Genomic DNA, 27917 nt, shown 5'->3' with positions numbered 1-27917 from the left:
ATTATTACCAAATATTTTCAATTCATTTTTGTACACATAAAAAATTGAAAAAGTAAGTTTTCCTAGACCAGATTCGAACCCGCGACCTGCAGGGAGCATTAACACCAAGCAATCAGTTACATTGAATTTGTTTATCGTATATCTGTACCATGGTTTTGAAAACAATTTATAAATTGAGGTACCTTTTGAATCAATATAAACTTGACTCAAAGATATCAACCTATCAACATATAGGATGATATCTAGTTAGTATAGACCATTTCCATGCATTTAGGGTTTGAATTCACCAAATTTGTCTCCGTCCGACTATCATCTCTTTCTTCAAGTGAAAAAAAGTTGAAAAGGTCGTAAATTTTCTTCCAACGAGGAGGTAATAAAAGGTCTAGAGACGTTGCAGGTTCGCTGTAAAAAATGTATCCAGTTAAGAGAAGAATATGTTGAGTAATAAAATATTTTGACATTGAAATTTTGTTTGGTTCTATAGTAGGCTAAGAATTTTTCAATATATCCTCGTATCATGTCAATTTACGTTAGAAACCAACTAAAATAGATACACAAAGTGAAAATGACTTTTCTTTGATAACACCGGGAATTCTGAATCTGTAGTTTGCTTTTCCCTCATCAAAATTAAGTAATGTTTTATCGGGTATGAAAAGTGGGTGCTTCACGTCAAAATTTGTTTTTTATGTGTTGTTTGGACCGCCTACTGCAAGAGGAAAGTATTGGGATGAGCACTTCTCTCCCAATCTGCATATTCAACAGATTTTGTAATAAATAGTGCCCCAAAAACGCTGACTCAATTTTTTTAATCGAAAGTACAAGCATTTCACGTTAGACATCGTTGATTGAATTATTAATAGACCCAATATTTATTCTAATTGAAAACTCATTAAAAAAAGTGACAAATTCTTATAATTTAGGTTATACTACTCATTATTTCTATTTCTCAACGATGAAGTCAATAATTGGGTTAGAATTGTAGAATACAATCGAAACTAATTGAGAACGTCCATTGTACGGACACGTACAAATCCGTTAAACTGATAAACGCGTTACGCAAATCATGTAAAATATTCATTGTTAATATATTTTTCTGATCGGTTTTCGAATCGTGAGCGCCCAACTTTTAATTCAATGACGAAGTTACCTCTTCACATCCTTGCGGAAATACTTTTTAAACGCTTGCTCATCCTCGAAATGTTATTATTTCAAAACAAAAGGTGAGTTTATATTTTGTATTTGTACAAGGTTAAAATATGATGTTCTGATAAATCAGTGGCGTTCTATCACGTCGTCGCCTTCAAAGAGGAAAAAATGGAATCGTTGTATCAAAAAAAAAGTTCAAATTCGAGTAATGATTTCAGCTAATTCATATTTAGTCACTAAATCAAGGAGCTTTTGTTGGGACTCATTTTTTTTTGGTAATTTCATTTGGATTTAATTTTTTTGTATATCCATTGTTCCATTAACATACTATTGTCTTTATTTATTTTATTATTGATACTACCAAGATTACAATTCAATTCAATCTTCAGAAGCTTTCTACATCTGCTTCAATGAACTGCGTTCTCCTCGTCTCTTCCTTCTTATTTGGTTTATCCAATTCCTTCTCAACCTTTCTTGGTACAATTTCCTGCTCCAGTTAGACACCAATTCCACTGTTTCCTTTCATTTTACTTATAATTGATTTTTGTTTCATTATTTGCGCTCTAGTTATTTCCATATTTGTTCCATTTGGTTTTCTTATATTCTTCTTCGGTGCTTCATGTTTTATTTCAACTTTTATCTTCCCGGCCTCTATTATTATATTTCTTATTCTTTCCCGTACCTTGTCTCTTTATTTTATTCATTTTATACTATTTACATCACGTTGTTCATAATTGATGATCAATTATATGTATTACAATTCATTTTTTTTTCATTCCTGTCGTCAATACTATCACTAAAGTCTATTTATCGAAAAAAATAATGAACCAAAGCAATGATCAGTGCGTGATCAGTACGTGAATAAAACGCGTCGTGGCTTCTTTATTGGTCCAAATCAGTGGCACCATAATATACAAATTTTATACAAATAAAAAGCCGCATCGCTGCAGAAGGCGTTAGATCAGGAGTAGTACAGGGAGGGCATCGCACTGCAGTGATTTCTTATATTTAACTGTTGAGTAATTTTCTTAAACATGTTTGACACGGAGATAGATGATGAAGTTATTGACATAACAAATGATTGTGGAATGAAATGCAAGAGAATGATGACAAGAGTGTTGATGAAGTTATTTTCATTATGGCAATTGTTCAATGGCGAATTGTATGTAAGTAAAAGCTAATCATTCAGTGGACGACTCAGATGAGTATAAAATAAAAGAAATAATGAGTTACATACAGTGGATAAAGTTATGAGAGAAGTTAACGAAGATAAAGATTTTAGAATATTATCATTTTATGATTTATTTAAAGAAATGGGATTTTAATACAAAAAACGAAAGTTATTTTATTATTAGAAAAAGCAGAAATAATTGTGTGAAGTCGAGATAACTTAAAAAAATTAAGAAATTTCGTGAAGAAAATATAAAAATTTAATGCCTGGATGAAACGTACGCAAAAGATGGACATGTTCCATATTTTGGTCGTACACTTAGTATCTATTCCAAGTTTCACGTTTACATTGTTCGTTTTTAAATGATTGTGTGTAATTATTTATAATGTACATTATTAATTCGCTGTATGAAACCGCGAATTATTTCTTAAGTGCAGAGTGCGGCTCTGTTATATGTTCGGCTGTGGCGTTTTCAATCCTGATCACGTGCATTTTGCGTTAATATGTTTTGGTTTACTATTTTTCTTCGATTGATAGCTTTTGCTAATATTCAACGTCATGAAAAGAATGTCTGAAATTCTCTAAAAGAGGAATTTTAAGCATCGAACATGTTCAGTAGTATCTGTATTCATAAAACTATTCCACGCGTTGTCATATTTTGTCCATATTTAAAATATTTCCAAAGGAAAATTTTATTTCACCGATAGGAATTAAAATAAAAAAGACAATAAGTCATAAAATTATACGAGTAATTAAATATGATGAAATTTTTTTTAATTTTTTACTTGTACCAATATAATTTCCCAAACACATCTACACTCGCCTACGCCATTGTTTTCCAATTTCGTTTGATGATGTTTAGATAATCACTGCCGTGAGAGAATGTCTGTTTATTGACTTACTGACACTTCTATTTATTCTCAAATAAGTAAAAGGATCCTATTATTCATTCTGTTAAATAATAATTGGGTAATTAATATGAATGAATAGGTCTAAGACTGACTATTCAAATTTGGTAATGTTCAACAGATAACCAATAATTATTTATTATTCACTTGATACTATACAAAAAAGTTCCAACGTCGTTCATAATTTCGTACTTTCTTCACAATTTCAAAACGATTATTGTTCTGATTTCTCATTTCTCATCGAAAATCTGTTGGAAAGGTCCAATCTCATCTCAAGGGATATTTCAACCGTCAATAACCAACTATATGATACTTTTTCTAAACCAGATAACTTTGCGCATGAGTATCATACAATATTTCATCTACGACCATATTAAAATACCTAAACTTTTGTTGATAACAGGATTTTAAACATATATTTGTAATAAAATTCGAGAAATATGCAATAAGAAGAATTTTCAAAAAATCGTCATATGACTTCATCTATATTTTTTTTTGACTTGTCCGGAAGCAGGTTTTGTTCTTCCATGTCCAAAGATTTCGCTTTATCACATTCAGAAATTGAACGTAAAATAGATTTTCCACGGATGACATAGAGAATTGTCTCAATAATGTGAAATATAAATCCTAAAAGAAATTTGACGATAAAGTTTGGGTCAGGTGCGCCATGTTTGAGACAGACATCTCACGTCCCTAAGTCGGGTCCGTTCCTCTTTGTTCGCTTTACGCATGCGCTGCGTCTCGGCGGGTACTTTTGAAATAGTATTTCAAATGCCCGTCTGCACAATTGGACGGTGCCCATAACTAGTATATTCCCAAAATAAACGAGTAATAGAGAGGGTTCAAAGCAAGGGTACGGAGTTTTTAGGATTTCGCGCTGGCAAATTTCTTGCCACAGAGGTTGCAATGCTTAAAAGCAGGTGTTCTCGGGATTTAAAACTCTTGGGTTTTCCGGCACTAGTGGTAGAGGCGGTTTTTTTTAATATTTAAACGAAAGGGTGAAATTTCGCGCGGTTAATGAAAACTTTCTTGCCGTAAGGGTAGTGGCCGCTTTTTTTATACATAAAATTCAGGGATAAAATTTCGCGAGTTTAAAAAGTGCGGCGTTCTTGGGTTCAAGGCCGATGATCGATAAATACAATAAATATAAGAATTTTTAAATGATTGTTAATCCTGTGTGCTAAATGTCCCTCTAAAATGTTCTTAATGTTAACATATCTATAAATAAGGTAAACTAGAGTCATAACTGTATGAACAACTTCACTAGATCTTTTCTGATCATCCATTGTTTCTTTCAATGAGTTTTTTTCCATATGCGTTGGTTTTGAAAATCTGGTTTTTGTTGTTAATTGTTTCTTTTTCCTTTTTAGAATGCAGTTCATTGCAATGCCTAGTTAAATTAGTCTTGCTGACGAACGTCCGATGACACTCAGGACAATCCAGTCTTCAATTCCTCTTCTTTTTTACTTTCCATAATAAATAATTCAAATTTCAGTTCTTCTTTATTATTACTCTCCATAGTCTACTTTGAGGTTATAAAAAATGATATTTTAGTTAAGTAATTTGATACGAATATGTAAATTTTACGTACTTCAATGATTTACCTATCAACACAAAATATATTTACACGTAAATATTGACGCAAATTGTTTGATGGTTGAGAAACAAATCAAGTACAAAGTTTCTACCTGGTGCGTTTGACATTTGACGAGCGCTGACCGCGCGATGACGTTACGTTCCAGAGCATGCGCAAAGCGAACAAGGAGGATCGGACCCGTTTGACATTTATCCACTCGCGTGACGTTGGATGCACATATTTATACAGGGAGGTGTCTTTCAAAATTGGTTCAAGGCAAAAAACATACAATTTGAATCGAAAGAAGATAATCCCCCAAATGTTCCCCATGCTTGACCTATTGGAAAATTTTAGGCAATATTGAGTATAAAAATAGGGTTCGTAAATAAGCTTAAATTATCTCGAAAAATCACACTGTCCAGTATATGCTGCAACACGTTAAGCAAAAATTACGGACTATTTTATTGCTTTTCTTGTTAAGAAAAAAGTGTTGAATCAATTAATTGTTAATATTGTTGTTGTTATCGTTGTTTCAAAATTGCACTACAAATTTTTTTTTTGGACTTTGTTACATACGTTATGATGCATTTTTGTACAGGAATAGTTTTCTTTTTTTGGTATACTTGTTTAAATCTTCATATCTATGGGATCTTTTTAAATAAAGTGCAGTTGTGCAGTACTTTACTTCAAAAATGGAAATTTTGTGGTGCTAATGTAAAAATTCAATAATTTCAAGGTAACAGAGTTAATTGACATGGTAGGACTACCTTTTTTTCTTGGTGCATAAGATTTTTGAATTTAGGACTGGATCTTACATTTTTCTTTATCGTTTTTCGATTGAAGAATGTACAGAATCGCATTCTGCTTTTCAAATATTTATGGGAAATTGAAAGTACTTAGCCAAGATATGAATAAACATAAATATTAACTGAAAAAAAAACAATAGCCGATCAGAATTATCACAGGTACTTCATCTTTTTTTCTATAAATTTAGGTACATATGAACCTATCTCATCGGTTCCTCTATTAGCATGTTCTTTATATTACAGATAGTACTCGTGTACGATAGTTGATCGTGTATCCAATTCAAACGCGACGAAATTGAATCTATTTAGTTTCCATTTGTAATAGAACACAGTTGGGATTTTTCTTTTTTTTTCCATCCATGATCGATTATACTTTTTCTTCTAAATGCAATGTTATATATTAAAAAAATTGATGATTTCCATTCAGACTCCGTTCAGGCGTTTTACCCAACCGATTTGCTTAATTTTTTTTTTTCAATGAAAGGTATTGATGCACAGATCAGCCATCAACCATCGGATTTCATCTAGTTTTCACCATTCTCAAGTTATACTCAAATGCGATTTCCCCCTGTACATTACTTATGGGAGTTTTTCACATACACACGTTCTATCCTCAATATCTCAGGTTCTATTCAAGATAGAGACTTCGTTTTGGTTTAAAAACACTCGCTGAAACACCTTCTTTCTTTTGAGTTGTTGAACACTTAAATCGGTTGAGTTGGAGAGGAGCTAGGCGCGGACATTCAATGTGGAGTAGCTGTCACATAGTACTTACTTTTTTAGGTATAAAAAACCAATAATTTTTTAGGTATAAAAAAGTCACTACTCCAAATGAAACACTATTCCACTCAAAGATACTATAGAATTTACGGTAAAATACAAACAAAAACTGTCACAATAGTAGATATGCCACTTTTATCGCTTTAACTTAAACAACTGTCACTTGTGTACTGATATAAATCAAAATGTGACGCTGTTGTTGATTGAATCGTCGTCTACTGATCATAAACTGAAAGTATCACTCCGCGCCACCTAGTAGTAAAGAGTTGAAGTCTAGAAATGACGCTTTTGAAAAGGAAAGAACTAACCATTCAAACTTTGTACATTTAACTCAGTAATTGCATTTTTTGAGTTGTGACTCTTTTTTAACTACCAAAAAACATAAGAAATTATTATTTTTGATACAAGAAACTACATGAAACCTATTTATTTTTAGTATTCTTTTCTAATTATCTGTAATGCTTTTATTTTCATTACTAATAAACCCAAATTATCAAATGGATATTACGCTACAACAATTCGGCTGAACAAAGAAAAGATATAAAAAGTAAAAGTGAAGATGTCACAATTTTTTTCAGGTTAAATTGTTTAGTACACACATATCGAATGTTATTCGGATTACAAAATAAAGTATTGCTTATCACCAGCATACATTCCGTTTTAATTGCAAGGTAACTACAAATAAGAAAAATACTGATTCTGAAAAAAAAACGTGCATTACCTGAACAGGTGTTTCGGTAACTTAAAATTGTTAATTAAAAAAACTGGAATATAATTAATTGAAAGTCATTTATTGATTCAGAGTGCCAAACATTGCGGTTGCGTGTATTTTTTCGTTGACAATTAATTATAATACCGTGCTGTAATGTTTATACGAGAGAGGCTTTCATTTTTCTCGAGTACGTACAAAGTGAAATTCTCGCAGACCAATACAAACCACCGACTTGATAACACTGTAATTGTTAAGTCGTAGACTCTAATTACAAGAATGAGTTACCATTTCTTACATTTTAATTCTACTCAGTTAAAAACGTTAATTGCCGGTCAGAAGCTCTATTTGAAACTTTGTATCACTCTTAGTGTTTGCACTTGATTCATTCAAAGCTTTATCTAATATCTTCATTAAATATAATTTTATCTAGGATACGATATTCTAGACAGTATATTTATCTATAATATCAGAGAATTATTCGTATAGGTGTCTTCGATATTGTCGAGTTATTAAAATTGGACCATTTCATATATTTTTTTCAATATTGAAATTTGAAATGGAAGAAGAATAGAACCTAACAGTTTGTTGCTGAAAGACCTTAAATCCTTGTTGCAAAATGTACAAATAATGCAATGAAAGGAATATATGAATGAATTCAGTTTGAAAATATTCACTGTAAAGAGTCATGTACATAAGTCGATTCGATCAGTTTTAAATTATTAAAACCACTGGCAAAATTTAATAATTTTACATTCCATTATTCCAATTTAATATTTGTTTGGAATTGAAATGAATCTCATGTTTACAATAAAATGGCCTATCAAATCTACTGATTTATCACGTTTGGAATATTATTAGGGAAATATTTTTCTATGAAGTACGAAGATATATTTTTCCTTTTCCTCGTCTGATTGGAATTTCTCTCCTGTAAGTGCAACTTTGAGGTTAGGAATCAGGAAAAAGTGGCTAAAGGGCAGATCTAGTGAATACGTTGGGTTATTAATCAATTCATTATGAAATTCATGAATTTTAGCCATGTATACTAGTGATGAAAAAGTACTTTCTTGACAGTTTTTTCGTTTCGGGAAAGTGGTGGTGGATCCAGGTTGCGAAAACTCTTACTTTGGTTAGGTTAGGTTAGGTTTTGTTCAAAGGGCGTTAATAAGACCTGGAAAATATTAATTCGAATGCGCTTTTGGCTCAAAGTAAGCCCAATGAGCAGATAGCTTAGAATGCTTGGTCAAGTAATAAATATGAAAATAACTTCAATTCTGTTAGATGGGAGTTACTAGAAATTGTATTAGACGAAAAAAAATATTATTGTTAACCCACTATGGTAGCAGTTAGTTATTATTTGTAATCCCTTTCAACCCCAAACAAGAATTACTTCTAAAGGTCATGCGCCAACTCGAGCATTGGATCTCTCTCCATCCTTGTACCAGAGATTCATTTTCTATCCTTTTTTATCCCGTGTATCATGGGGTACAAAGGATTATGTTAGACCTTTCATATAATTGAAGTGTACCAAGCATCTGGTTTAAATATACTTACGCAAATCTCTGGTGAGATGGAAAGGGATACAAGTCTTGCGTAATTCTTGCTGAGGCTGAAAGGGATAGCTAAGGATGAATTGGATGCTCATTTGGGTATATCTAAAACGAATCATTTCAAAAAAATTCTGATTAAATGAACCGTTTAATATTCATAACAAAATACCATAAGCCATAAATGTTTTGATAAACTAGATGATAAATCATGAATGAAGTTGCTGAAAAACTAATATGAAAAATGAAAAGTCAATAAGAGATTTAAATGTATTCTAGTTTATAATAACGATACTGAATCTTTTTTATGCATAATTGAATAATTACATGGAGTATCAATAAAAACAAATGCAGGATTTTTTGTAAATTTCTATTAGCTCGTTACAAGTTTGTTTCCTTGACTAAAATACCGTTCAATTCTTAACATGACATAATTAATGTTTTCTTTTAAAATAAATAATAAAAACGTTATGAATAGTTTACAAGTGAACTTTTTCTATACACAAATCAAATTATAACTGAATTAATATTCCAATTTCATAAATTTATTATAGAGCAAACTTACAAAAAGGAAAGGCTTTATAGATATAAATCATTCAGTATTTTATTTATGACCGTAGCCACCTCATAATTATAATTACATAACCTACAAATTTCACACGTCGAAATATATGGAGAAATAATAAGAGTATTTGAAATGAGAATAATTTATCTTCAATGTACCTTATTCCATCCATCTTCTCACCATCTTGAGGATTTTACCAAAATTTTTATAAAATAAATCATTGTAGGCCAGTACATAAACTTGAAGTTCCACTCAACCTTAAAGGCTTACTATACTAACATTTTTACTTTGTAGACATATTTCATTATATTTATATTTGTCTGTACATGTAGATTTTACAAATAAAAGATTAACTAATCTAAAGATATTAAAAAATATATAAAGAGTACAAAAACCATTACTGATTATTACGCCAATAATCTCTGTTTAACAAAATTAAATACTAACTAGTCTTATTATATTAGTGGTCTGCGAGCGGCTACGGGGCGGACCGAGCGCACAACGAATGCATCGCGAACAAATCGATCATTATAAATTGGCGTTTGTACACGACAGTACAAAATGGCGTCCTCGTAGCGATCTCGTTGCGTATCCACAACGAAATCGCTGTGCTTTGAAAACGCTAGCAATTCGTACGATGAGTGTAGCTCTATAGCATCAAACTGTGAGGAAACACGATATAAAAAATATTTAAACTTTTCAAAATGAAGTATTACGCAGTATGGTGAACGGTACATACGTAAGGATTTGATGGTAAATATGATGCAAGACTACATCTACATGGCAATCATGAAGCTCTGTATCTGACAATCAACCAGTATGAAGATTGAAGAGAACTAAGCCACCAAACCTTCTATTGCGTGACGAGTGTAGTTGTTTGAGTGGAAGATATCAGAAAACAGACTTAGTTTGTAAGAATTTTTAGATTAAAATTAATGCCTGACCTACAAAGACTGTTAGTTTTTGCTACCAAACCAAATAATCTTAGGTCGTTTTTAACAAATTTAAATTGAACCACATAGCAATATGTTTTGTTGTTGAAAGTACTGAACAGTTCGAGATACTTTTGCTAGATGCTTCGCAAGGATCAATAACAAATCAGGCTTGTTAAAAGTTAGGATAACCAAAGAAATTTAGAAACTAATCCCTGATGTCATGCAAAATATTGTACGAGAATTCAAGAAGTGAATGGTGGTCATTTTGATTAAAAAAAAGTGAAGTACATTGAAAAATACATTCTAAATATTATGTCACATTATTATCTACATTTTATGTAAAGTTTTGGGAAAACTAATCAAAATTTTATATCTTAAAAATTAATTTTCTGCAATTGCAAATTTCATATTGCTCAACAGAACTAAAAAAGCCACACGACCCCCTTTCTTATTTAAAATTTTCGAGGGGGTGCTTCTAATTCAGAAGGGGTGCTAGAGAGGGATAATATCTTCATACTGTAAATTGTCAATTTAATAATAAAACTTGACCTGTTTTTATATTCGTTGAAGCTTTTATTCAACATATCATTGATTTTATGGTTCATCAGTACATTTTTAACAGAAATAAATATAAGAAAAAGCAAATCTTACGATGAATTTAGCCTTCTATTGCTGATTTTTTGGACCCTAATGGAAATTGTTGTGTTAAATCACGATAACAAAATATTTTTTCCATTTTGGAATAATATAGTGTGGTAACTATTAATATTATCATGTCATCGACCCAATTTCTTTACGAAATTGATGAGAGAAAAGATACATCGTGAGGTGTGCCTATATGAGTACTTACCTTCTAGCTAAATCACGAGAGTAATTAAATATAACATTGATAAGAAGTAATAACAAGCTGATGTATTACTTTTCTATGAAAATAACGCATATACTCGATTTTATTCACATCACAATAATAAAAGTTGGATAACCTAAGACGAAAGAAAGTATATGGGTGCGTTTAAGAGGTCTGATTGAAAGAACTTTAGAAAATAGTCAGTTGTGAAGGTCATCTGTTGATAATTTTATATACCGGCTCTATTTTGGGAATTTCTCCTCCTCCCATTATCATTTAGTGATGTCAATCTCTTAAATTGAATTCAAACAAATTAACAAGCTTTCATTTCTGATCTAAAAAGTTATTACCACAATATTTTGCCGTTTAGTATGGAAATTTCAAAGGAAAACCCATAGAAATGTGAGTCCGGTTTTTGGGTTATCATATAGAACTAACAGTCATCAAAAACGATTCTTTATGGTGCTATTAAAGCAATATTATGGTTGGTTTTGTTCCTTTTCGTGAGGACATGTTATGTGGGACCTCACCAACTCCGCCTATTTGTTCAATATATCGCAAATATTCTTAGATGGTCGCTCAAGTTTTGTTGAGGATAATTGGAAGTACCTACCTCGATTATCTGATATAAATTTCCACTTCCATTTCTGACCTTAATATTAACGTTGTCTACTGTTCTTGGAGTTCCTGATCTGAACCAACTTTGGTATCGAAGAATGTCTAATGCCCTTAGATAAACATAAAAATAAAAAAACTCAAAAAGCATACAATGCCGAATATTTTCTTTTGGCTGGCTATTCCACCACAAATTTCAAAATAGTCTAATATTCAATGTTTCAGAAAGGAACAAACCACAATAACCTAAAAATATATTTGGAACTACTCTGAGATACATAACGAACTGTCAAATAACAATCAAATATCGACATGCGCAGAAACGATATTATTCAAAGGCCCTCTTAATATATGATTTTAAAATAAAACCATAAATCAATCTTAGTATTCACTACAAGTCGTTTTTATTTCTCATCGACATCAGTTCTTGTCTCAAATAGTTCTAAAAATCTAAATTCTATACCAATACGTCGAGTTACATTTCTGATAATTAACTGAAAGGTAGCAGAGACTTGATTTCACTAAATGGTATTGGTACGACAGAAATATTTCACAGACAGTCAAGATAATTAATCATATTGTTTTTTCTTGTTATTTTTTGTATACAGAAGGTGGACCACATATGAAGGTGACCCGAAGTTCATTGCATCAATTCGTTTTTTTGTTAATTATGTTGATATTGTAAATGAAATTATAAATATATGTGAACGATGATAGTTTGGTTTTGGTGATAAATCTTCTTAATTTTAGGTCTCTATATTGACTATTAATATGGACACACTATAGTGGTTGACGTATGAAAGTCTTGAGCGATTCCTCATGGCTGATCCTTTTAAATCTTCAATGACAACCCATCATATTCGTCTGATCTTGATTAGCAATAAATTGTCTTTTTATATATCTCAAATCATCATTCGTAAATGATAAAAAAAGATTTGTGGTGAATAGTTACATGATTTTACTTATTTTCTTCAACAACATATATTGGGAGGATTATAAAGTGATGTCGTTACTGCGCATGTTGATATTTGACTGTCATATGTCACCTAATTTATACTTCAGACTAGTACCAAAGATATTTTGAGGTTAACGTGACTGGTTCACGTCTAAAAAATTAAATATCAGACTTTTTGCAATTTTGGGTGAAGACAACAGCCAAATACTATCGTGTGAATATCGGTTCAGAAAACTAGCAATATTAAACAAGAATAGGCTGTAAAGCAACTTTATACTACCGTGGTCAACAATCTAAGAATATTTTGCAACAGATTGGAAGAATAGGTAGAGTTGTTGGTTGCACATAATAAATTCTTTTCCGATAACAACAAAGCTAACCATAACATCTCTGTAACGATTCTATACTGAACCGATTTCTGATCTCTTCAGCACTGAAGACGAAAAATGGGTTCTATATGATAATTCGAAACGCAAACGGCAGTGGCAGTACAAATGAATCTCCGCAAAGTACTACGAAGTCGGGCTCATATTTTCATCGGTTCTGCATTTAAAATTTACACACTAGTTGGCAAAATGTTGTAGTGGCTACAGGACTTTACGAAAACTATGATCATGATTTGAATGCACAAAAACTAACCAGGAAACAGATAGAGTTAATCGGGCCGTAGTCGTATGTTATAATCCTTTTTATCCTGGTAGACCTATGAATAAAACGATCAGCAGATGCGTTGGTCTATTTATCTATGGTCAAAAGTTATTTATCTAAATCTTGTTCTGGGTTAGGATCCTCAATCAGCTGATAAGTGATCTACTGAAGCCCGGGTTATAGTTTCCGCAAAGTCTTTGCATAATTGAATAGAATTTAAGAAGGCGACATTTCTTTCCGATTCTTCTTTGTGTTTTACATCCTAGTCTATTAAAAGAATGACATTTTAATAGTCTTGTTTGCTGCTTATGAACATTGAAATTGATTGATGATTCACTGGTAGAATATTATATATTATTATATAAAATTAACACACAAATGTACCCAGATTAATGATCTATCAGAATAAAATTTCGAGTTAAATCTCTATTTGCTCGGTCCAGATATTTATAAAGAAAGTATAAGTAACTACCTCATATTTCGTAATTCTGTATATATATTAATAATAAAAAATTAGGTCATCAACCTCCAGTAAATCTTTCGTTTACTATAAGTTAACAAATTCTTATTACCATGCATTGGATCGTAGTTTTAAGGTCATTTGTAAATGATTTTTTACTGAACGATATGAACAAGTCATATAAAATAACAGCGAGATGATTTACACAATTTAAGTGGACTTGCTGAATAGAAAATTGTTAGTTATGAAACAAGCAATTATCACAATGACACGGATTTGAGTTTTATCAATTTTTTTAATTAAATTCTCGGCACAATAATTAGAAGAGAAGTTTAATAGTTTCTATAATATATAGAGACACGTTCATTAAACCACAAAGAATATTTTGGAGGTTATAAATATATTTGATAAACTTATTTCATAGTTTTTATTACCTATCTTATACCTTGATCTATAATTACATTACGTATCGAGGGAATAATTGATTCTATCTAGATGATTTAATTATAAATTCTTTCTAAAGACCTAGTGACGTGTTCTTATTCTGTTAGGTTCTAATAACTGTTCTTTGAAGGCTCACCCAGAATCCAAAGGGTTAATAAACTTAGTATTGAAGACGATGACAAAATAACTGGATGTATTCAAGAAACTTCTCGATAAAATTGTGACCACCTGATCGGTTCTCATAGAATGACATAGAAAAATGAGAAATCCCTCCTCAATTTTCCATAAAATAAAAAAGTTTCATAATACCATCGGAATAATTTTGAGTACTCACAAATTTGGATAATTTTGATCAAAAATTGTAACCTATACAACAAATTTTGTGTAATAATATAAAACCAAAACGAAATAAAAAAATATTGTTGACTTATAAAACTAAGCTCCCGATACATAGATTAGTAGATAAAAATATGACTTAGAGTAAAGTCTGGAGAACATGGTGGTTTGAGAACAATTTGAAACAAAAAAAATTGTAACATAATATCATCAATAAAAATATAAATTAATAAAACATTCATCTCGTATTACCGTGGTAAACAACAAATGTAGTCGATCACCGCCTATATTTCGATTCACCACGTATTATCATCTATCTGGTATATATGAACGTGAACTACCTGCCCTGTCCATGACCTTCGCTGACCCACATTATAATCCAAAACATTAAATAGGATTTTTTTCTTTTCGAACTGTCTCGAGTTCTTTAAGATGATTTAAACAGAGCTAAACAATTTACTACAATATTTTCACTGCTTCCATAATTTCTTCTGTTGTTGGTACTTCATAATTTTCTGCTGTTTCCCATCCTTGATCATATTCGTCGCTTTGCAATCCTTTGATTCACTTAATCTTATGACAATAATGTGGAATATTCCCTCCTGGAGTTTTCCTTTTTTCCCAGATTCTTGCATGCTGCCTAACCTAACCTAACCTACGACATCCTCTGTGGCCTGTTTCTCTTACACTTTTAACTGCTTTTGCATGTTTTTTTTCTTAATATATCTTCTGATTTTTCAACATTCCATCTGCTTATTTTATCTTTCTTAACATTACGTAAATTTTTTTAGAAGTACTTTCGTACATCTGCTTAGGACAGTTTCACATCGTATAATCGAAGCTTTACTGAAGTTTCTGGTATTATTACTGTATTAAATTTTTTGTAAATATTCGTTCAATAATAATAATAACTAACCATACTAAATTTCATTAAAACTGTATGAGCCATTTTGAATTTATAATAACCTAGCCTAACCTAACCTAACCTAACCTAACCTACTACATCCTCTGTGGCCTGCTTCTCTTACACTTTTAACTGCTTTTGCATGTTGTTTTTTCTCAATACATCTTCTGATTTTCCAACATTCCATCAGCTTATTTTATGTAAGTTATTTTTTCCACACACAGTTAACATTACGTAAGTTTCTTTTTGTACATCGGCTTACGATAGTTTTACTTCGTATAATTGAAGCTTTACACGAAGTTTTATGATGTATTAAATTTTTTTGTAAACTTTCGTCCAATAATAATAATAATAACTAACTATACTAAATTGCATTGAAACCGTACGACCCATTTTGAATTTATAATAACCAAATGATTAGACTTAGCATCCAAACTAAATAAAATTAGTAAGTTGTGAATTTTAATCGGTTCATTTTGGTCGTGATAGTCATGTGTGCAGCCTTTTTACAAACATCTCGCATGAATTATTTTTCAAAAGCGAAATAAAAGCAATGTAAGTGGCGTAAAATCAATTTGATCGTTTCCTAAGGATACCATGATCTTATATCGAGTTTAACTAGTAGCTTTTTGTGATTACAATCGTTACCTTGAGCACAATAAAGAAGTTATTGGATATTATCCATTCTTTATGCATATATATTCGAATTATTCACTGAAACTTTGTTGTTCCATTTCAATACCAGTATCCAAATGATCACTTGTTTTACGTAGGCTGGTGATATAACAAAACTTATATAGCGAGAATTATGTAAATTGACTACTCCTCTTATGATTATTTCGATACTCTGTATTGTAATAAACGCCACATAGAATATTCATGACAATAACTACATTTGAATCAAGAAGTGTGGTTTTACGAGTAGCGTGCTAAAAATTGTCCAACAGATTATTTGTGATCTGTCTAATAACTTCAGTAGAAACTATTAGTTGTACTTATTCACCCCCATTTATTTAGAACACTGATGATTTTCTATAACTACGATTTTGAGTAACTTAAAAGCTTGGTCTACTCAACTCTCTTAGTTCCTGATTCCTAGGTCTTGGTAGTAGTTTAAAAAAATCGATTTCAAAAGGTCCTCTGTATCTACAAGACCTAACACAGGCGACATTTTCAAAAAATTTCGTGGGAAAATTCTTTTTACTCGCCGTGTTGACTTTAGAAACAAACATTGGGTTATTTAGATAAAAAATTTAGGAATGTGGCAAGACAAACAAATACGTCTTCTTCAACTAGTTGGAGTATACTAAAGAGCAACAACTACATTTTTAACATTACAAACAATTCCAAGAGCTCTTGCCAGGTTATAGTGGATGTTTGTCAAACTAAACGAAGGCCCTCAGTACCAATTTTTTAAAATGTATCCGTATTATCGATGGGGTCAAATAATAATAATTAATAACTTTATAAATACTTCATATCAGTATCGGTTATTACTTCATAATTTTCAAATCAAAATATTACTAAAACGGACACAGTATTGAGTTTTATCTAGAGTACCCGTATAACTAGCGCCCTCTGTGAGAGTCAGACATACAAACAAACTCGTTGGACATATCAACTTCAAAAATATATTCTTATAAAATTTAAATACAATGTTGCCAGTAGTTACGGCAAAATCGTAAAAAATGTGTATTATTAAAGTATAAACCGCGAATTTCTTATTTGCATGGTCGTTTTGTCTAATGTATGCCAAATACCCGTACAAACTTTTTATTTACTCAATTATTTTCATCAAAAAAAGTCTTGAATAGCCCATGTAAGTATATATATATATATATATATATATATATATATATATAAATAAACATTTCAATTAGATTGTAATGGAAAATTGATTTCTACTGCATTTAAATATCTATTGACATTAGAATTTAGTTAATAAAAATTCTATTAAAGATAAGTAGTTGTCTTTAATGGGATCTGTATGAATAAATACATTTATTAGTAGGAACCAGCAAAAAACTTTTGAATATAAATAGAAAATAATCATATTTTTAGGCGCAGCAACTAGTAGAATAGTTTAACCACGTCTTTTCTATTGGCTCCCAAAATGACTTCTAGGTCCGAAAATGTACACATTCAATATATTCTTCGATCTAAAAGTTGAAATTTTATGATGATATCTCGTTTGTTCTGGCAATTTTAGAAAAATTACATATTTCGAGTAAAGCTTAGATATGTTATATTAAAATTTTGATACCTGGAAGAGGACTTTAAATTATGGCTGTCTCCCCAACTACTAAAGCTTCGAGACTGAATTTAAAGTCATATTCCACGACAGGCGGGAATGGGAAGTGTAACAAAACTGGGAAAAGAAACAATAAACAGCGTTTTGTATCACCAGACCCAGAACGGAGGAAACTCAGTAGTTTGGCCTATAAGTTACAATCTTAGCATAAATAAGCGCAGTTTGAGCCTTTGTTGGACGTATCTTTAACCATAAGCACTGAAACAACACATCTATAGCCACTGCGACATCGAACAAGCTCTCTAGTCACTCAAAGTGGTGATTATCAACTCTAGGGTAGTACAGAACTCTCTGATTCCCGTGTCTGATGAATTCATCAAAAGTTTAATGAACAAAAGATATGGAGACAGCTATCTGGAAACCTCCTATTACTAAGTCTCTTCATAAAGCCATAGGGACATCCAGGAAAGTCAGATATATCCGGGCTTCTTCGTCTCGAACAACAAGTAGGTTTCTAAGTCTTGAATTGTCTTCCATAGTGCCTGGATACACCGGCTGATTCGCTGCAATTGCATTTCAATTTATTGCATTTACATACAATTCAAATGTTTTGTTTATTATTGCGGCAATTAATTATAAATAATGAAAATATTATTTTGAGCTTGGTTTGTACTTGTTTCTCTATTTTTTTCATTGCTCACAACTTCCACAGCAATTTTGGGGTGCAAAATTGGTTTTATTTGTTATTCATTGATTTAGCAGTTAGCAGTAATATCAAACACGTTCATAGAAACTTATGTAACGCTATCCCATGTAGGAGCCCCGAGATTTTAACGACGGGGCTTAGTTTGAGCCAACGCTGGGAAACCAGGCCTTGGCAAATCACTAATTGCCCAAGCCTGGCTGAACTCTGGGTAACCCGACCTCGGCCATCCGATAAAAAATAGAATCATTTCTTTATATGTTTAATTATTTAACATTAATAGAAATTTGTTATGAAACTATAATTTTATTAACAATATATTAAAAATCCAATTTTACAAGCAACCAGCCTCACCAATCTTGGGTTTATCTAGGCAACCAGGCCTGGTCCAGGCTTGCAAACCAAGCGAGGGACATTGTTATCATCCTAGAGTCTTATCCAGAGTTGTACATACTTGGTCCAAGTCTGGGCCTATACTGGGCCCATCGTAAAATCTGATATGGGATTTATTAACGAATGACAAAATATTTTATAGGCTGCTTAAATTATTACCCTCTGTATACAGTTCTAGTTGACGATAAGTTGTTATATCTTTATTGAAACAAAAAAACCCGGAAGATTATAGTAATTTATTGTGATGTTCAAAATATAATTTTATAAACTCATAACATTTAATTTCAGTTTCATGTACGAGTTGATTTTGAAAGTGAACTATATTGTAATCTAGTTATTTTGTTTTGTGAAATTTTCTAGGATAATACATACTTATTAATTTAATGATTTCTTTTTAGATATCGGAGATCGTATTATAGAAAGGTGAGTTTCATAAACAAACTTGTGTAAAGGCTTATTTAAACTATTACTAATTTTTATAACAATTATTATTATTAATACTAACGTCGATATAAAAGTTCAGTAGTAGGTTATTAAATTATAATAAAAATCACGTTATTACGTAAAATAATAGTTCTATAATTTATGAATGAATTATCAATTTTTTCAACATATTTTTTTCATTTGGGGTAGCTCAAAATTGAAGCAGCTGTCTACCACTCGGTATTCGGTATTCGGTAGAACCATTTATGCTTTCAATGTAATAAGTATGAGTCCTGGATTTATTATTAATGAAATAATATCAATGAATCATTTGTACATTTCAAAATTTCACTTGTTACTCTTCGAATTTAGCCATCTGTTCAAAAACTTTCTATTGATAATTTATAGTGAATATAGTCTACCGCCTTTTTATATTGAATGTCCCAAAATTAACACAAACTTTGAATGAAATACAAAACACAGTTTGTCGTCTTTTTATTATTTGAAATAACCATACTGCATAAATGTGGCTGAATTTCGTAGATGCAATGTTGAGTCTCCTCTTTTAAGGCACGAGTGTTTGTGGGCTTGTTGATGTAGACCTTTGATTGGAAATAACCCCATAACAAGAAATCTAATGGTGTTAAATCACACGATCTTGTGGGACAATTCTGATCACCGTAACGAGAGAGAACACGACCTGGAAATGCCTCATGCAGTGAATCATGGGCTGTGGCATCATCTTGTTGAAACCACATGCTGACCATATCAATATCATCCAAAAAGGACGGTGTTATCATGTCGCGATATCAAGTATCAGAAAAAAATGCTTGACCAGCTTCATATTCAAAAAAGTATGACCCAATTTAGCCTTCAGCTCAAAAGTCACACACGTTGTGAATGCTGTTGTTTTTCGACAATCAGATGTGAGTTCTCACACCCCAGAAACGAAAATTTTGGCGATTAGCAGTCCTATAAAAATGTGCTAAGGGTAATTTTTCTAGAAAAGTCAGTATCCATTTGTTGATTCTCAATAATCTATTCAAAAATCTCCCTTCGTTGTACATAAATTTTGTAAGTATGGAGACCATAGATCTTCAGTGTGTATAAGCTGTGCGGAATTTGCAGTTGGTGTCCACGACGCCGAATTGAGGTTCTGGATTGTCACTTTCATGCACTGCTTCGACATTGACATTTGGACGACCAGCATCTCCATTGAATCCTGTCTCCCATAATTTTTTCATCAATCGAGCTGAAGACTTCATATTTTGTATGAAATTTTCGAACTGCGACCACCAGGCTTTTATTATTCATGAAATATTGTTCATTAATGAAGACATGTTGTTCTATCGGGTAACGCTCCATTTTTTCTAAGCCTAAACTGTCAGCTGTCGATTTTTTTAAGGTTATCAACACTTTACTGTCAAATTCGCGGCAAATTTAAATCTTGCGTTAATTTTAGATCACCTTTAGATGCTTGCACAAATAATATATAAGACGCAATACTTTTATATGATGTTGCTTGCTTTCTGAGAACAAAAGTTATGTATATGAAAATTCATAATTTACCACTCACAAATTCAAAAACCAAATTAATCTAAGCATTCAAAGCACACAGTCATCCGCCTCTTCACTTTACAATTTATATTTATTTCACACAGATCTGATTTGTTGTTGAAAGTTTGTATTCTTATCAATAAAATGTAACAAGTTTGAATTAAATAAATTATATTTTTCCATGAGAAGTGTGTGAAGTATATACAATATTTAAAACTTTCTTATTCTGATTCAGTTTTGGACATAACGGAGCCCGCAGACCATTTCTAACAAAAATTGATAATTTAAATAATTTTAGGTTGTAAATGAAGGTATTAGATTCTTCTTTATCCATTTTGTGTCACCTCACCTGATCATTAGCCCTAAATTTGAAAACTAGAACAAAAAAAATATTATCTTGATCAATACTTCAGGAAAACGATACAATCTGAAATCAGATGTGTTATCTTAAGGTATTTTACCCAATAGACGTGAACATTATTAGGAACACTCGACATTTCTAAAAATAACTGTCGCAATCTATTAAAGATATTGATATTAATTTCGTGAAATATTACGAAAATGGTTGAAACTTGAGATATAAGGAGTTTGATTTCAATTAGATACAAATAAAGGAAACTAAATATATTATTGCAATATTTGATTGTTTTTATATATTTATATCCAGAAATGTTGATTGAAGAATTGGTTGCGACACTAATAATTCAGGTAGTCACATTTTTCCAAATATTGGTAATTGTTTTTCCTACAAAATAGAAAATTTACACATAAGTCGTATCGATGAAAAACGTTCCTTATCTAAATCTATCCCTAACTGTGAGGCTTTTATTGAAATATTTTGAACAAAACAACTTCCTTCTCGTTGTTAATGTTAGTAACATTAATTGTGTCAACATCTTCTTCATTCAACCATACAGCATCATCGGCATCATTCACAGGAAGAAGTTTTCTGGCAACAATTCTTTGAGGAAACTTCGCGATAGGTAAAAATTTTTGTTGCCTCTTATCTAATTGATTTTGTTGATTAGTGGCTTTGTATGATGCAAAATATAGTAAATACGATGAAGACTACCCAAATTATCTGTTTTCTTTATTTTAAACTTATTTCGTAAGTTAAAAATCACAAAATAGTGGAGCGAAGAAAGATGTTATTTCAGAAGTAAAATTCAAAGGTCCAATGAAATCACTGCTTGGCTATCCGCTCTCGTATTGTATTTGAAAATTCACAACAGCGGGATCATCATTTAATTTCGTTGAAAACGTGGTTAAGATATTGTAGAGGTAACCTCCAGTAGACTTTTGTTGTATCGAAAATACTTTCCCACAGAATAATGTTTAGCAATTATATTTTAAGTTACCCTACCATCTCATAAATTTGTAAACTTGAGAGTGAATAAATGTTTAAAACGACTCGCATGGTATTTAGCACAACGTATTTCGTTTCAATTAGCTTATACAGGTTCCTGCAACAAAATAATAACAAAAATGAAATAACCGTTTGTCAAAGAATTTGAATACCACAAGGAATCTCGTTTTGAATGCTGTACATGGTTTACTCTAGCTCAAATCTATCTACAGGTCTAAGGAAGAGACTGTCAGTGATTCTTTTAGAACGAAAAATGAAAAACTACAACGACTTGGGGATATTTTAGAGCTCAGTAACGTTCACGTTCACGTTCACGCTTTTCTTAAAATTATTACACATATTTATGAATCTATGAATTTAATTTGGATCCTTAGCAGGATCCTCTATATTTATTGGTTGTTATGTCACGCTCCAAAGAAAGTGAAGACGAGTTTAATAACATATATACAAAAATGGTAGAACCACAGGCTTGAAGTCTACCGGTAATTTATCATGTTATCTGTGTAACCTAAAAAGCTTTTGTAACAGATAATGATTGCAGTAAATTATTTATGTGTGTAGAATACGTATTTATTTAAAATATTACTCGTATTATATGAACGGCGTGTTAAAAATGTCACATAAGGTTTATTAAATTGGAGTATGGATTGGTACATAATCAATGAATTGAGTAATCTGGCCCCACTTATTCTGTTTTTGTATATACAAGAGAAAATAAGTAAATTCACATGATAAAATTTATGATATAATGAATGAATGAAGAGATTTATAAAAAAGCAGAGTGTTGAAGTGAAATGAACGATTTCGACAAACTATTCCTTGTATGAAAAACCAAAATTTAAACGTCGTTCGCCCCTGTGGAAACTCGTTGAAATTGACACAAATTTCGAATTTTCTAATTTATTCGATATATTTGAAAATCATAAATCAAACCTCAAATATCAAATTTTGGCAAGAAAGTTTACTCATCAAATCACGTATATATATTCTTATCATGTAAAGGTCTTTGTTCTTTGATTTAATGGTGTTAATAGTCTCTAAAATGTCCGAAAATGCAACAAACGTCCGCCGACTTTCCTATGTTAACAATACATTTTGTTATAAATTATTCAACACAGAGACATTAGTAACAAAATTTTTTTACAATGTTTATATTGGCAGAGTACGTTAGAAATTATTGCCAATACAACATCTTTTGTAATAAACAATTAAAACAAGTAGCAAACCTCACGAATTTTCTGTTATATCTTCTATTGGCTAGAAATGAGTGGTTTAGATTGTTAATTCTAGTTTATAAACAAAAAAATAGTTTGTAGGAATCATATTAAACGAGCACTGTTATATTCCATCAGTTTTGTCATCATAATTTCGATATTTCCGTAGAATGATTTATCATTTACAGTCTTATCAAATTAGAAACGCTTTTTTCAGTTGGAGCATTGTTATACGGCAACTTGTTGAATATTAAGCTTGTACAACTTTCGAAAATTTGCCTCATATCCATTAACAATTTCTGTATGAGATAATGTTATTTCTTAAGAAGATGTCCAAGTAACGGACTCCCGTACTCAACCCACTAAACCGCCATCTTCGTTATCTCCGTACAACCAGGAACTATGGTGATATTACATCTGGTTGGGGGATCCGTGGGATTGTAGGATTGCAGCCATCTGCATTCTTTTGCTCATGAATTGACTAAGTGCAGCATCACCTGGATGATAATATCAAGATTTATATAAACAAGAATAATTGTATCAAGGGCATTATCAAGGGTATCCAAGTCAAACAACAATATTGATCTTTGCGGTGGTCGAAACTGCTAAACTGAATTGTTAGAGTAAGAGAAAAGGTGTGAAATTCCATTGAGAAGCAAGCAATTTTAAAAAAGGATGATATTGAAATCAATGATCAAACTTGAAACTGAAAACAATGAAAGTATGAAAATATGAGTGGAAAATTGATGAAAGCAAATACTTTTTTATTGAAAATATGTTGTGAGTGAATAGAATGTCATTAAATTATAGTAAATATAAATGTTCAACTGAATTCTTAGTGTAGAAGGGAGATTTGCTTAAACATTGCGTTTGTTGTTTATTCCTTAGCATTTTAGCTATGAGATATTGAAAAAATGCTATAGGATTATATCATAGGCCGCTCATAGCTTGATGGAAATTTAATAAGAAATAATAATAACTTTCTTAATTCGATAAATTACACTAATTTTTATATTAAAAATTGTTCATTTAGGTAATAGTTAAGCAGAAAAAATGATAAAATACTCGGTCACATCTGGTTCTAGAAATTGTGGTCTCCTATTTTATTAATAGATAAAACAGTTATGCAAAAAATCATGTTTTTTCTCCGAAAAATCATATTTGTTTTCGTGTCAAGCGTATAGAATTCCAGAAAATTCAATTTTCTTAAGTTTCCGCTTCAAAAAAATTTTTATCCGATATCAGAATCTGGAAAAAAACGTTTATGTTTTCAGTTTTCAGAGCAAAGAGGTCTTCTTCGAAATATGTAATTTTTTTTCATAATTTATAACTTCATATGATATAACTCTCTTTGTATGGTCATGTCGTAGTTTTTCTATGATAGTATCGACGTTTTTCTTGGGATTTTCTTGTAATACAACGTTGCCATTCTAGAACTGTCAAAAAAATGAATTAATATAGTGTTATTTTTCAAAAAAAACATTTACTTCAGCTTTAACCCTGTATATTTCTCACAAATATGGAAAAAAGGGATGCAATTTATATAGTCATATGGACACATGTTTTCTCAGTTAATTCATGTCAAAAATATATCGATATCTCAAATGATGTCTGAAATATTGAATTTTTTATACCAGCATGTCGAATTTTTTGACAATAATGTTCAAAATCCGATTCATAATGAAGGTATGTATGAAGCATCATGTGTTTTTTCACGAATCAAATATATAGTTTTCCAGAAAATCCAGTTTTCATAACTTTTCCTCAATTTTCCGCGTGTAATAATTTTCCGAGCAACTGATATCTTTTTCGAATTTCTCACATAGATACACTTCTTTATTCACAAATTCAGCAGAATTTGAAGCAAAATTTTTTATCTGTCTTCAGAGGAAATGTGTAAATGAATAATTTTTTTCTATAACTTCCAACTTTACCACCAGGATCTTCATTCCTTCCTCAAATTAACCTTTCAATTCCATTAGAATGCGTTTATGGGACTGTTGGGACACACAAAATTAGATTAATTAAGTCTGTTACATAACCAGACCTAGAAACTTTCGAAAAATTAACAATATGGATGTTAATTATTAATATTTTCATTCAGTCTTCTTTCTCAGTTTCGAGCATTGTTGATATCAGATGAGAAACTCAATTTACCATGATTTAATCATTGTTTCAACATCGAGTTTAATACCAATGGTTAACAATGCATTTATTCTATCGTTGATTCCAATAAGAAAACGCAGAGTTTAGTCATACTCAACAGCGTCGTCTTCCTACTTCAAGAGAAAATTTAGTTGAATTGGTGATGTAGGACATCCTGTATATTTAAACGTGATTAAAATAAATTAATATATAGCCGTACTACTCATATGGTGCATTTTCAGAGCATGAAATAAGCATAACTTGACATATTATCATCTCCCGTTAAGGACTGAACTTCACTTAATGGTTAGCAGGTTTTTTGAAATGTTTCTCCTATTATATCTTATAAATAGTTGTATAATAACTACCTACATGGAAGAAACATCGGATAAGATCTCAAAATATGTATAGTAAGAAATCATTTTTAAATGGTTAGTTCTCGTTCTTCAAAGCGGCTCTTAAAAAAGATATTCCACAACAATTTCTCAATGGATAAAATTGATTAATGAACTAGGTTTTCATAAGCTAGTACTAACAAAAATTGAAAATCTAGTTACTTGTAACTTTGGTACCATCATTATTTTAATAATTTAATATTGTTTTAGGTACACATAGTCCGGTCAAATTAGACCAAAAAACAAGAGTGAAGCTACATAAATTCCCATCAAACAGAAAATCAGTAAAATTGTTTAAAATACAATTTAAAATAAAATTTGAATGTTCCACATCATTTCCGTGTATTGAAAAAATTTTATTCTTGGTCAACCGTCAAAGAAATGAGTTTTTTGCGATTATCAGCAAAACGGCAAGTTTAATCATAAAAATATTTCAAACAAAAATGTAGATCATAAAATTATCTACAAAAAACGTGTTAATAGTTTTTTTTCTACGAGCCACCGTTGTAAAAGTTATGATGTTTCAGATTTACTGTCGTATTTAATGGCTATAATGATTGCACAAGAAATATCAAAGCTGCATACCAACATCGTCGAATTTTAGCAACATCTTCGTCAATTGATAATTTATTTGATGATCTTATGACAGTTCCAACCATTCAACAGAAATCTCTTACAAAGACTTACAACAAGTCTCGGTTCATTTCAATGTTTACTGCTGAAAATATATTGGTGAAATGTGAAACCATTGAATACAACTTTCATAACTTTTTGAATCATTATATCTCAGAAACAGTGGCTTGAAGGAAAAAAAGTATTGATACGTTTTTTGTAGATAATTTTATGATCTACAATTTTTGTTACAAGTATTTTCATAATAAAACTCACCGTTTCGCTGAAAATTGCGAAAAACTCATTTTTTTGACCTCAAATTTTATTTTCAATTGTATTTTAAACAATTTTACTGATTTTCAACTTATGTAACTTCGATTATCTAAATTGACCGGATTGATATAAGTATTTTGAAGCGCTTGCACGAGAGTTGCTGCTTAAGTTCTGACATAGACAAATAAAAACCAAAATATAAAATTGCATATAGCTTTATTGTTTTTCAAAATAATCTCCACCAATATCCAATGACTTTTGCATACGTTTGAACCAATTGTCCATTACGATTGAGGTACCTCCAAAACATGTGATTTGAACGCAAAAACCGCTTTGTAACATGCCATTCAGTTTGTTACGTTTTTCTTCAAACATTTTGAATATTACTATCACGTATTGTAGCACAATAGTCACTTCCGATTCATCCATTCTAACTTTCGAGTTTTTGAAGAAATTAATTTGTTATCGACCTCCAACTCCATTCGATAAATTCAATAAAAGCTCGAAATTGATTAGAATTTTTCCTCTACCTGTCTACACTTCAAGCAAAAGTAAATTTTAATAAACTCCTGTTGATTTTATTCTTCATATACGCTGGTAAGTTTTTCTTTGCTTTTTTATTGTGCTCACAAAAAATCTTTCTAGATTTCCTTTTGTTTTAAGCAATAGAATAGAACAGATTCTTGTTTGGTTATATTTTAAAAAATATACATTCAGTTTTTTCATATGTTAGAGCATAAGCTACTTTTTATTCAAATTTGTTCTACCTACTCATCTGTGTTTACGTTTCTTTCCTCATTATATTTTTCACCGTAGATCTACAGCTGCCAGGTTGCACTAGACTACAAACTCAACCCTAACTCTAACATCTGGAAATCCAGTTAGGAACTGCAGCTATCCCGGATTTCCATAGATAAGTTCCAGCCTTAAAACTGAGTTGTTTCCAATTTATAAATGTTTTTGTTGTCTGTGCTCTTTTGAATACGCAGTTAATGCGAATTTATTATTTTTTTAATAAATGTATTTGTTGCTGAAAGGTTTTTGATTTTTCTTAGCAATAAATATTAATTTGGTTAATCATGTCCGGGAATAGCTTTAGATTATTTAATTTTTATTTCAATTTAATTCATTAATTATGGTGCTTCCAGCTTTTCCGCCTTTCTTATTAATTTTTAACGTCGTTCGTTAAAAGCCAATTTAATATTAATTGTTCACCACATCTGAGTACCAGTT

The 27917-nt window shown here is 31.1% G+C and overlaps 1 long non-coding RNA gene across 1 annotated transcript; it reads left to right on the top strand.

The window, feature by feature from the left end:
* The first annotated feature begins 1099 nt into the window (after positions 1 to 1099).
* LOC130900142 (uncharacterized) lies at positions 1100 to 27713 on the top strand. Its single transcript, XR_009060138.1, has 3 exons — positions 1100 to 1220; positions 19098 to 19122; positions 27501 to 27713. It is a non-coding gene; the product is annotated as an uncharacterized LOC130900142 (long non-coding RNA).
* The last annotated feature ends 204 nt before the right edge of the window (positions 27714 to 27917 follow it).

The sequence above is a fragment of the Diorhabda carinulata genome, chromosome 12 (genome assembly GCF_026250575.1).
Source record: "Diorhabda carinulata isolate Delta chromosome 12, icDioCari1.1, whole genome shotgun sequence".
In the NCBI taxonomy this organism is placed as follows: domain Eukaryota; kingdom Metazoa; phylum Arthropoda; class Insecta; order Coleoptera; family Chrysomelidae; genus Diorhabda; species Diorhabda carinulata.
This window is presented reverse-complemented; position numbering and strand designations above follow the sequence as displayed.